The sequence below is a fragment of the Andrographis paniculata genome, unplaced genomic scaffold (assembly GCF_009805555.1).
Source record: "Andrographis paniculata isolate CXL003 unplaced genomic scaffold, ASM980555v1 Contig35END, whole genome shotgun sequence".
NCBI classification, from domain to species: Eukaryota; Viridiplantae; Streptophyta; class Magnoliopsida; order Lamiales; family Acanthaceae; genus Andrographis; species Andrographis paniculata.
Genome location: NW_026137568.1, coordinates 5,818,851 through 5,831,959, shown reverse-complemented (window position 1 = coordinate 5,831,959; position 13,109 = coordinate 5,818,851). Strand labels below are relative to the sequence as shown.

At 33.2% G+C, this 13,109-nt stretch overlaps 1 pseudogene; it reads left to right on the top strand.

Moving 5' to 3' along the window:
• The first annotated feature begins 433 nt into the window (after window positions 1-433).
• Window positions 434-12,883, top strand: LOC127249178 (uncharacterized; annotated as a pseudogene).
• Window positions 12,884-13,109: the final 226 nt, after the last annotated feature.

Genomic DNA, 13,109 nt, shown 5'->3' with positions numbered 1-13,109 from the left:
GTAGAATGGTATTGAGAAGTCCTTGTACATCAACTTGTTGAGAATTGGATCCTACACCCCCTGCCATTAGAAATAGAAGAAAGAAAAAAAGGAAATAACCTCACTAGAACTCTCGTGCATCACTCCACACCTTATGTACCTCTCCGTCTCGCAAAAAGGACTCAAATCAAATTGATGAAATTCTCCCAAAGACGATAGCCAAAAAATCCAAAACAGTAGTGAAACAAAAGAAATATAAGTTCAGATTTTTTTTTTGATAAAAGAAAAGATGATTCAAGAACTAGAAGTAAATAACAAATATCTTGATATTTGATAATAACTTTTTTTTTTTTGTTTTTTTGGCCTTTTTTTTCTTTTTTTTTTGCTTTTTTCTTCGACTTTTTTTGTGCACATAATCCTACAAGAGAGACGGAAAGATACTATCTAGTACCCGATGAGCCAGAGCCGTAGGGCCTGTCAGGGTAAAAAATTTATTACGAAGGTAATGTTCTTATGTGCAGTCGCTAGAACGATGTATACAAGCAGTGAAGAATGCATATTCGATGGAAAAAGTTCCATCGAATAGACCAGCCCAAAGAAGTTCAAAGAATAGACCAGCCGGGACAATGGTTACAAAACCATTAGAATCCATTACAAAGGAAGTCACAAAGGAACTTTTAATCAACAAGGTATGTTGTTTCACTTTGTATTTCTATACCTAGACTTTCTTATCCCTAAGAAACATCTCATCATTGGGATATCGATCACAAGTATAAGTCTCTTAAATAAGAATTACGCGAGTAATCCTTATCGGTGACTTTATAACAGGTGATACCAACAATAAAGGAGAAGTGGCCAACTATGAGGGACAAGAATGTCACTATTCAAAAGATAACGCAAAGCCGCACATCAACAATCTTGATCCAGATTTCAGACAGGCAGCAAACACTGGTGGATGGAACATCAATTTGGTGTTTCAACCACTGAACAGCCCAGACACAAATGTGAATGACTTGGGATCGTTCCGGCCTCTACAATCTTTACAAATTACACAGCCAGGTACCACAGTAGATGATTTACTGGGAGTAGTTCACAATTCATTTGAACAACTGTCACATACAGCTCTAAACTCAGTTTTTCTGAGCTTGCAAGCATGCCTTGGTGAGATAATGGCTAATCTCGGATCAAACAATTATAAGATCCCTCACCTAGGAAAAGAATCTTTGAGAAGGTCAGGGAATCTCCCGGAAGACATTCAAGTTGACCATGAAATGATCAAGACATGTATTGATCATTTGATGGATTTAAATGAAGCAGAAGGCCTGGAGGAGTTTATAACTTCTCTAGAGGAGTTTTAGTAATAGATGAATGCTTAGGTGTAGTAGACCATACTTTTGATGATAGGGGAAGTTATGGTTATTTCTATAAAACACCTCCATTTAGAGAGGTTGTTTAAGTAATAACCAATAATCTCTTTGGTAGGATCAGTAAATCAATTTGTACGCCCAACAACTTTTTGGATGGGGTGTATATGCATATGTGACACTTTTTGTATGTAATTTTCACAATTTATCATCACAGAGTGTTGTGAACTCACTCTCAAAAATTAATTGAATTTATAGGGTGCTCTCAGATACTAATCATCATCGAGTAAGGGTTGCGGCGTACAAATTTCAATGCACATGTGGCTGCATTACTGTAAAAGTAAGCCTCCAAATACAATATGCATCAAAGGATCATCAAAGAACACAATCAATACACTCTTGGATGATAATCTTCATTGAGTGGCAGGCAGTGACTACGAATTAAGATACACAATGGTTGCATTGCTTTAAAAGTAAGCCTCCAAATACAATATGCATCACAGGGCCATCAAAGAACACAATATGAACACTCTCGGATGATAACCTTGATTGAGTGGGGGGCAGTGACTACGAATTCAAATGCACAATGGTTGCATTACCAATACAATAAGCATCCATTATAACTATGCACAATCAGTACACTCTCGGAATAAAATTGTCATCGAGTGGACGTTGTTTAGGCAAATAACCTTGCGCATATCTGGTGCATTACTCACGGAGTAAGCCATCCATAAAAAATATGCACTACACACAACCAACAACCTACATTGCACGTAATCAACACAAAAATTCATCATTTCAGCCACTAAAATTGAATTTCCCAACTCGAGGTACTCATAAAAAAAATAAAGCCATAGAAGGTATACCTCAGAGTACTCGGGAAATATGGTCGCAAAAGGACAATAAATCCTCAAGAACTGAAGGAACACATCGCGGCGGCTACGAGCGTCAATTCCGGCTACAAGGGTTTTTTTTGTCATTTCTTTTTGAACGACAGCCGGCAACGGACAGAGGGAGGCATCCTCGGAGTCTGGCACAACCAAGCCGGAGTACAAGTGGGGCGATTCTGGCACCTCAGAGGTCAAACATTCCGAGCTTGTATACGAGCAAAGCCTCTCAACTGATGGCCGAAGCCCCCCGTCTCGAAGGTCTCAAGCTCGCCATCAAAGGTCCCGCACGTCTTCGGTACCATGGATCTGTAAAGATCAGAGTCACCGAGGGAAAGATCGGAATAGGGTTTCGTAGGCGACTGCCGATCGAGGTCGATGGACAAAGCCCTAAGAGGATCCTTTGATAAATCCTCCAATCGATTGCGATTGAAGCGATTTTGGGCCATACCGGTGGTCGACGACGACGGCGGAAGCATGATCCAAAGAGGACGACGAAGATGAAGATCGTGAGAAAACCCTCAAAACACAAGAGGATCGATGAGAATGAATATGAGCAGGATAGGTGAGAGTAATTTTATTTTATTTTATTTTAGAGGTTGTGTTTTAATTTTAATTTTAATTGTATAATTGTGTTTTAGTTTTAATTTTTTTGTTTAATTTTGATAATTGTGTTTATTTAAAAATATATGTATAAATAAATGTAGTGGTATTTATGTAAATAAGTGTAAAAGTAAGGGTATGTATAATATGGGGTGGGGGTCCACACTTACTAAAAAAGGAAATGTAAACTTTGTATTTGGACAACCCAAAATGGAAAAATGTTAACTTTGTAAGCGGACGGATGGAGTAAAATTTTAGACTAAAATAGAAATGTACACGGCCGTGTAAAATTATACATGACCGTGTAACAACATGGCCATGTATAATTATCCACTTAAATATACATGGTCATGTTGTTACATGGCTGTGTATAATTGTACATGGCCGTATAACAACATGGCCATGTATAATTATACACTGAAATATATATGGCCATGTAACAACATGGTCGTTTATAATTGTACATAGCCGTGTAGTTTCCAAGTCAGCTGCCCGTTATGTCCACGTCAGTAATTTCCGTTAATATTTTAACGGTGAGATCAAAATTGATTGAAATTGTTTATAGTGTGACCAAAATTGATTAAAATTGTTTATAATAGGACTAAAATTGATGAGCTTTTTATATTTAGACAAAACAAATTTGTTATATTGTGACCAAAATTAATTTTTCCCTTAAAATAATAAATTACATTTATAAAAATTAAATATAAATATAAAAATAGATATATATTTAATATATAAATAATATATATAATATAGTATAATAATATATAGAGAACTTAATTATAATTATAACTATACATCATATATAATATAAAATATATATATAAGCATATAAAAATATATGTAGATATAATGTTGTTAATAATTTAGAGAGAATAGATATGGATAGAAGTAGAAATTTTTTGTTGTATTTTATTTTAATACCCAGTCAAGCCTATTTATAGCCTTTAATTATGATGGTTAGTCATTATAATATAATCGTTGTCATTATATGGAATATACACATCAATAACACACGCCATCATGCATGTGAATTAATGGACACCTATTATTTTGTTTTGACGAGTCATAATACTTTTTCTTAGGTGTCATCAAATACAATGAATACGCCCCGTAAAAACTTAGTATGAAAAAATCCAATGGGACAAAAATTCAAATGAACGAAAAAGAGTACGTAATTAATGCATTAAAATATTCACTCTGATGTGGACATCACTTGAAATCAGGCTCCCCTGACGTGGACATCACTTGAAATCTTGTAACCGACGCATCCCGATGTTCGACACTAATTTCTCGAACGTTTTAGTCGGTAAAGCCTTGGTCAATAAATAAGCTAAATTATGATTGGATCAAATCTGCAGCACATCTGTTTCACTATTTTTTATGAAGATCACGAGTAAATAAAAATTTTGAAGAAATATGTTCGGTTCTTTGATATATCTTTATTTCAATTGAACTATACAAGCTGCATTATCTTTGTATAAAATAGTGGGAGGATTATAATTTTAGATTTCAAGCCACAAATTTGTAGAATATAGTGAATCATCAATCTTAAACAAGCACATTCTCGACTAGCCTCATGAACAGGTATTATTTCAGCATGATTTGAAGATGTGGTGGTTAATGTTTATTTAATGGATTTCCATGATACCATTGTACCTTCACAAGTAAATATATAATCAGTCTAAGACTTAGTTTTATACGGGTCAGAAAGATACCCAACATCTACATATCCAATCAATGCATATCGAGAAGTTTTTGGATATAATAGGCCAAGATCAATAGTTCCTTATAGATAACGAAAATATGTTTGGCTCTTTCCAATGTCGTTATGTTGGCATTGCATTAAATATGGCTAATAAATTTACAACAAATGTTATATCTGGTCTTATATTGTTAGCCAGATATATTGATGTACCAATAGCACTCAATAAGGTACTTCAGGACCACGTTCTTCCTCACTCTCTTCTTTTGGTCTAAAATGATCTTTGATAGGATCAAGAGTTCTAACGATAATTGTAGTATTCAATGAATATGCTTTATCCACTGCAAATTATTTCAATACCTTCTGGGTATATGCATCTTTTCATTTTCCAAATGTTCAAGTTGTACACCAAGGCAGAATTTTGTTTTCCCAAGATCCTTGATTTCAAACTTCCTTTTTAAGTATTCAATGGCTTCTTGGAGCTCTTCTGGAGTTCCAATTTAATTCAGATCGTCCACATAAAGAACTATGGTTACAAATTTTGTACCATTCTTTTTTATAAAAATACATGGGCAAAGAAAATCGTTAGTATATCCTTCTTTTATCAATGATTTACTAAGACAATTGGACCACATGCGAACATATTGTTTGAGCCCGTACAAAGACATTTGTAATTTAATAGAATAACATTCTTTTGGATTTGATTTGTATGCATCAGACATACTGAATCCTTCAGGGATTATCATATAGATATCAGTATCTAATGAGCCATATAAATAGGCAGTTACGACATTCATCAGGTGCATATCCAAAATTTCATGAACTACCAAACTAACAAGATATATAAATGTTATTTCATCTATCACTAGAGAATATATTGCATTAAAATCAATTTCAGGTCTATGAGAAAAACCTTTGATCACAAGTCTTGCTTTATATCTAGCAATTTCATTGTTCTCATTTTGTATTCGAACAAATACTCATTTATAGCCAACAAGCTTAACATCTTCAGGTGTTTGTACAATGGGTCTGAATATTTTTTGTTTTGCCAGTGAATTCAATTGATATTGGATCGCATTTTTCCATTTTGGCCAATCTATTATTTTCCGACATTCATCAACTGATCTAGGTTCTGGATCCTTGTCATATTCTATTATATTAGGTGTTATATTATATGCAAAAATATTATCCATAATCGTATCATTTCAGTTCCAATGCTTTCCTGTAGTGTCTAGATTATTGAATTTTCAATAATTTCATTCTCTTCAAGAGAAATTGTATCAGGATAAACTTTCTCTTGAAGTTTATCAGGATCAATTTCTTCAGCAATTTGATCCATGTTACTATCTGTTTATTGAGGATTTTGATTAATATTTATATCCTCAGTCCTTTCATTTGTTTTTTTTTTTTTATTTTTACGAGGATTTTTATCTTTGGAACCTAGAGGTCTTCCAAGCTTCAAGTATGCATTTGATTCATTAGCACTTTGCATTTTTTCTTCAGAGATAATAATTTTAGCAGATGCATTTTTTGTAGCTATATATGATCTAGTGACTCTGCTGGCGTCACAAAAAACATCAGGTAGCTGGTTTGCTATTTGTTGCAAATTCATAATTCTCTGCACTTCTAATTCACACTTATTTGTGCGAGGATCAAAGAAACTAAATGGTATATTCTAAGTAACTTAATTTTTCAATTGGTCAAAATTTCTCCCCCTAATGTCGGGAAATGTGACTCGTCAAAATGACAATTAGCAAAACGAGTTGAAAACAAATCACCAGTTAACGGTTCAAGATATTTAATAATAAATGGTAATTCGTACCCGACATATATCTCCAATCTCTGTTGGGGGCTCATTTTTGTACGTTGGGACGGTGCAATCGGCACATAAATTGCACACTCAAATTTTCACAAATGTTAGTTATTGGGCTTTCATTATACATTAATTGTACTGAGAAGTAGCTATGATAGCTTGTCGGTCTTAATCTTATTAGTATTGATGCATGCATATCTCTAAGCAGATCAAACGGGAAGTTTAGATTAAATCAACATAAGTCTTGCAATTAATTGCAATCTTTTTATAAGTAAGTCATCTAGAGTATGTACATGTGGTACATGATGCTCAATCACAATACCAATAGACATGCAATAATCATCAAATATCTTACATGAAAATTCACCATCATTATCAAGACGAATTTTCTTTATTGGGTGATCGGAAAATATGCTTGTAATTTAATTATTTGAGCAAGTAACCTCGCAAATGCCAAATTGCGGGTAGATCATAAACATACATGTGACAATCGAGTAGATGTACCTTTAACTACCAAAACATATCGAAATGGTCCGCATGGTGGATCTACAATCCCACATATATCACCATTAATTTGTTCTTAAAATGCAGGGACTTCAGTTCCCACTTTTACTAATGATGGTCTAGATATCAACTTCCCTTGTGAGCAAGCAACACATTTTAACTCATTTGTATTTAATACAATCTGATTTTTCAAATTATAGCCTGGTATTTTCAATAATTCGTCTCATCATAGTACTACTGGGATGCCCAAACCGGTCATGCCAAATTATAAAATCTGTAGACTTATTATCTATCAGATATGTTTCAACTGCATTAATATTTTTGTAATATAATTCGGAAGACAGTGAAGACAATTTTTCTAATATATATTTGTGCCTATTAATGAATTTTGTAATCAATAAAGAATCATTATTTGCCTCATTTGATGTCTCAATATGATATTCATTTCTATGAATGGCAGTAGCACTTAGCAAGTTTCTTTGGGATTTGCTAGAATATAATGCATTTGGGATGTCCAGTTTTACTCATTCGGAGAGAAATATTATCACTCTTCCGGAGCTCTTAATCAATTTTGCACAACCACCTATGGTATTCACCTGAATTTTCTCAACTTCAGGTTGGTGAAAATTTTCTTATATTTTAAAATAATGTGTGTTGATACACTATCAATGAGACATAAATTGTTTTATGTATTATTTATTATAGCGTGTTCAACATTTATATTTCTTATTCTAGAAGAAAATATAATAAATATATCAATAAATTTGAAGGATATACATAACTGTCATATTATTACAAAATATGGAAATGAAAAAGTACAAGGGTTACAAAAATATATACACTTATCTTTATGTACTATTATGGAACGGGTAGGGTGATGAATTGGAAAAATTTGCACCCTTAATATATACAACCAACACACAGTCTTATTATACACATCGCATGTTGTGAATAATAAAGACAAATGTTGTTGGTTCATAATTATAAATGTTTTGTATAACAGTATGTGGTGTGCGAAAATCAACTATTATTTGTGTTGTATAAGACTATAACATGTGCTGTTATTTTATGTGTTGTATATGTGTTATTGGTTCATAATTAAGTGTGTTGTATAACAGTATGTGGTGTACTGAAATCAACTATTGTTTGTGTTGTATAAGACTATAGCATGTGTTGTTAGTTTATGCGATATACTTGTATTATATGAATGCAAATGGTGTGCTGTCTTGCAGCACACCGTGTGCTGCGGTGTGTTGTCAGCATAATACTGAATTTTAAAATTCAGCACCATAGCCGCTGTTGTACTATTACATTGCCCTTTCCTAATTTTCATAGTATCCACCTTCAGGGTGTACCAAAAAGTCAGATGCATCTAATAGTGTATTATTAGTACATTTATCATTACCACTACCACTGGCAATATTTTCCGAAAATTTCATTTTCAGGGCATTGGCAATTTATGGGGCTTTAGCATCTTCAGATACTTTATTTTCTTCTTTAGAGAGTTTTGGTACAATTATACGAAATAAGAGTTTGAGCGACAAGTTCTGAACCAATTTCATGTCATTCCACAACGTTAACACTTATCATCGGTTTTCTAAGAACCTTGACAAACATCATCCTAAGGCCACTTCAGGGGCATGTTTAGTTCATGTTCATTAAAACGTCCCTCATGGTAATTATGCAAAATAAACTTGCCACGACCACGACCACAGTCGGTTCCATATCCACGATTCATTCTAAGTCCATAGTTAAATCCATGTCCACAACCTTGTCTGTGACCTCGTCCGTAGTTGTATCTAGGAATATTGTTCAAATACTTAGTCGCATTCACCTTAGGGAATGGACTTGCACCAACTGGCCTCGATTCATGATTTTTCAACAATAATTCGTTATTCTACTCAGCAACAATGAGACAAGTAATAAGATCACAATATTTAGTAAAAAAAATTTCTTGATATTGTTGCTGCAAAATTATATTGTTGCATGGAATGCTTTTTCCAGCATATCACTATCAGTTATATTTTCACCACAACATCTTAATTGGGATGTGATTTTAAACATCATAGAATAATAATCGGCAACTGTTTTAAAATCTTGCAAATGCAAGTGTTGCCATGCTTATTTTTCTTTTGGCAATATGACCGACTTTAGGTGGCCAATCCAATCTTTTAAATTTTTCCATAACTCAAATGGATTATTTACCATGAGGTATTCCATTTTCAGAGCTTCGTCAATATCATGATGAAGAAAAATCATTGTCTGCATGCTCTTTATAGCATTCATTTCCCTTAATTATTATTTTTGCAAGCCTCATAGACTCGAGGTGCATTTCAACATCCATCACCCACAACATATATTACTTTCGGTAATAGCCAATGAGAGGAATTCAAAATTTTGCTATGTTAGTCATAATTATACTGAAAATAGTTGAGTAATTATCTAAAAGTTTGTCAAAATTTATGCGGCACTTTGAAATATTATTTTCGTATCTAAGACGGGATTTAGGCAAAATTTCTACAGTACTTTGATACCTTCTAATGTATTCAGGGCAGCACTTCAATAAAAGATTTTCTGGGATAGAATTTTTACAGCTCGTGCTGATAACATATTATATCTAATAATCATATATATTACAGTATAAAATATATATAAACATAAAAATATATGTGTATAGATATAATGATGTTAATAATTTAGAGAGAATATATATTGATAGAAGTAGAAGTTTTTTTTTTCTATTTTATTTCAATACTCATTCAAGCCTATTTATTGGCTTTAATTATGATGAGTCATTATAATACAATCGTCCTTATTATATGGGATATACACATCAATAACACATGCCATCATGTATGTGAATTAATGGACACCTATTATTTTATTTTATTGTATTTTATTTCACAATTAATGTTTTATAGGGTGTAAGTTCCGATGTGGGTTCTTCTCTCCGAGTTCGCTTGAGATATACCAATTCTGATTCATCAGCCAAGAATCATTATGTAAAGGAGAATAATGGGTTCAATAAGAGAAGAAAAATAGGTATTTTGCTTTCTAATGTTACCCCTACACACCCCCTATTATTTTGTACAAATTATTTCATTGTGACAATTATAATGGAAAAAAATGTCAATCTTTTCATATATAGTTTTGAAAATTCCAAACTGAGTGTTGAAAGAACTACCTGAATTTATACAACTTCCAACTAGTTGGATTTGTGGAATAAGCCATAGGGATTTCATGAAGATAAAAAAAACTTGGCAATTGGCTTCCTTAGTTCTTCAACTTATAGTACTAGTTTAAAACTTCCAACTTGCGGTTCTCTAGCTAAGAGAATCTACCTTCCCTAGTTTGCCTTTTACCTTGATTGCTTTGTAAGATATGAAATGTCTAACATGATTTAGAAAAATTTAATAGTAATTGCTTCCATACTTATGTTTGACAAGTTTCTTTCCTTGAAAAGTTAAATTTAGTTATGCTTGAGGACGGGGAATCAATACTTACTATTGTTAATCATGTAAATCGGGAGGGCATTTATTTTGTGCAAAATAGACTTTTATGATTGAGTTTGCTCTGTGATAGACTTCATATTTGCATTCAAAGTGTATCCTTAAATTTTGTTTCTCTTGGTAGTGAACTTTGCATGTTAGATAGACTGACATATGCAACAAATCCTACTTTTCTCACACGAACATTTTGTTCCTCTGTGAACTGGTTAATGGAACAGATGGCAATGATAAGTCAAAGAAACATGGTGGCTGTTGTACAATAAAAAATCATGATCCCACCATAAATTTTTCAGTTAATCAGAAATATGATATTAATTTCCCTAAGTTCACTCGAGAGGAAGTATAATATAGCATACTGCATCTTCGTTGTATTGTGCTCCTCATGATGTAATCCATTTTTCCATTTACATATTCTATGTATTGATCTTTATAACCTAGCTATATCCATGTTTCCTTTGATACTTGTTTATTAATACGTGCTAACTTAATATCATCCTAAAACTTTTGTTGGATTTTTAGGTCAATTAGTGTTGCTCCTTGACTTTTCAGTGCTGTAGAACATCTATATACATTGGCGGGAGGTATCTCAAGGTGCTATGACATTTTGTGTTGAATTGATTGTCTATTTCTTGATTGTATTACCCTTTAATTACAAGCCTTTTGAAATTCAGTGTTTATAAATCATTCTAGTTAGAAAGCTAACTGACTCTCCTCTATCTCTCTTAGAGATGATTATTTTGAATGAACCATGATGTTACTCTTTCTAATGCAGTACAATAGAAACGTCAGTCAAACTTATTGGATAATTGATGATGAACAAAAGGGTGAGGCATTTGTTGAAGTGAAGAGATTTCCTTTGTGGTTGCCTTCTTTTATGTGTGAAATGATTAGAATCATCGTCATAGAATCATCATGCTATATCCTTGCAGGAAATAGTTGGGGGCACTATCCTTCCCCTGGGCCAAGGCGACAACTACAAGTTTCATGCCTGAAGAGAAGATATTGATGTATGGAAACCTCTAATTCACATTACTACTGGCATCTCACAGTTTTCGTATTTATATTACCCTCCTTTTGTTCACTTTAAAGGTCCAGATGCTGGGCACACAACGAACCTTTCTCGTTGAGATACAAAATGCTCGGATACTCCTATCTAACAGTTTAATAAAGAATATGGAAAAATAAATAAATAGTCTCAAAAGAAAATTAGTGAGTACAATCACATATTGAAAGTTTCTTCTACATCTTAGCTTAGGGATTTAATTTATGATCGAATAAACTCAGTATTTTTGTTTGAGCAGGTGCAGGTTAAAAAACTTCAAATTTTAGGCAATCAAGGTTGGGACCTCATGCGAGAAAGAGAAGATGAGAAGCATGTAAGTTTCTTCATTTTGTAATTATTGATTTCTATCTAATATGAAGCCAAATTTTCTCTTGGACTTTGATCATCCGTGTGACGTAACACTTCAATGCAGAAACAATATGTTGTGCTTGTGTGGATTTCCCGTCCACTTGAGGATGACGATGTGCAAAAATTATCTCACTCAAGGACGTGGTACAACTATTTTATCTGTTCTTATCGTATGTCAATATGTTAATATTTATTTGTATATATCAATTTATCCATGTCCTTCTATTTAACCTTTCTATTCTATGTGTAATCAATGGCTCCATTTTGTGCTGCAACAAATTTCGCATAAAACACCAATAAAAGTTCTTCACCGTCGGAGCCTGCTGGAGCGTGAAAAAGCTATACACTGGTATAGTAATTAAGATAACTAGCTAGTACACTTCATACTATTGCAACACAAATTTTATATGCTACTCATATATCATATTTTAGGATGAGAATCGAGCGGTTAGCTGGAAGCTCTCAATATTTCCTTTTGCATTTGTGCACACAAGTTAAACCTCTATTCTCCTTATGTTATTGATTCAAGCCATTAAAACTACTATGAACCATAATCACACCATAGGTTGTTATGGATCTCTGGATTGCTGTAGAATGGTCAAAAAGTTAGCCAAGCATAGAATATAAAATATATTGTTTATTTGTACCTGGAAACTATACTTGGTCTTGTTTTAAATGATGATTTTAGATCCGACATAGAAGTAATGATCGATTTTCTCTTACCCAGGCTGGAACATACATCAATGAATTCGTTCACGGGGATCTTGGCCGCACACATCCTAAGTAAGATGTTTTTTTAAGCTTCCAAGGATAGTTAATAATCCTGGTCCTTAGACATGCTATTGCTAGATGCTATTATTTATTTTCCCTAATCATAGTTTCATCATACTTTTCCAGTGTTGGTTCAATCCTTGAGTGCAGAGCCGAAATACTACAACTCGATGTCACAGATGTGAAGATGGATAGTTCCATGATTAGATAAAGGCATACGCGAGCATTTATGTATGTTTTTCCGTTCCTAGGCATTCGATATTCAATACTAATCCCAATAACCCTGGTTAAGTTATACAAACAAATTAGTCTTCCTAAATTATGAGAAGATAATGTGTCCTCCTCTATTGGTGTTGTTCGATACATCTACATTTGTTTTATTTTCTTGGCATTAGAACATTTCTTACTTTATAAGTCCAATGAGCCAACATATATAATTTTCTCTTTAAGGTATTTTGGAAATATTTTAAATTCATCTACATATGTGTGTTGTTCAAATTTTTACTGTATGTTGAAAATGATAATTTCTTTTGATCTTTCTTTTTTTCTTTGGTAAGATT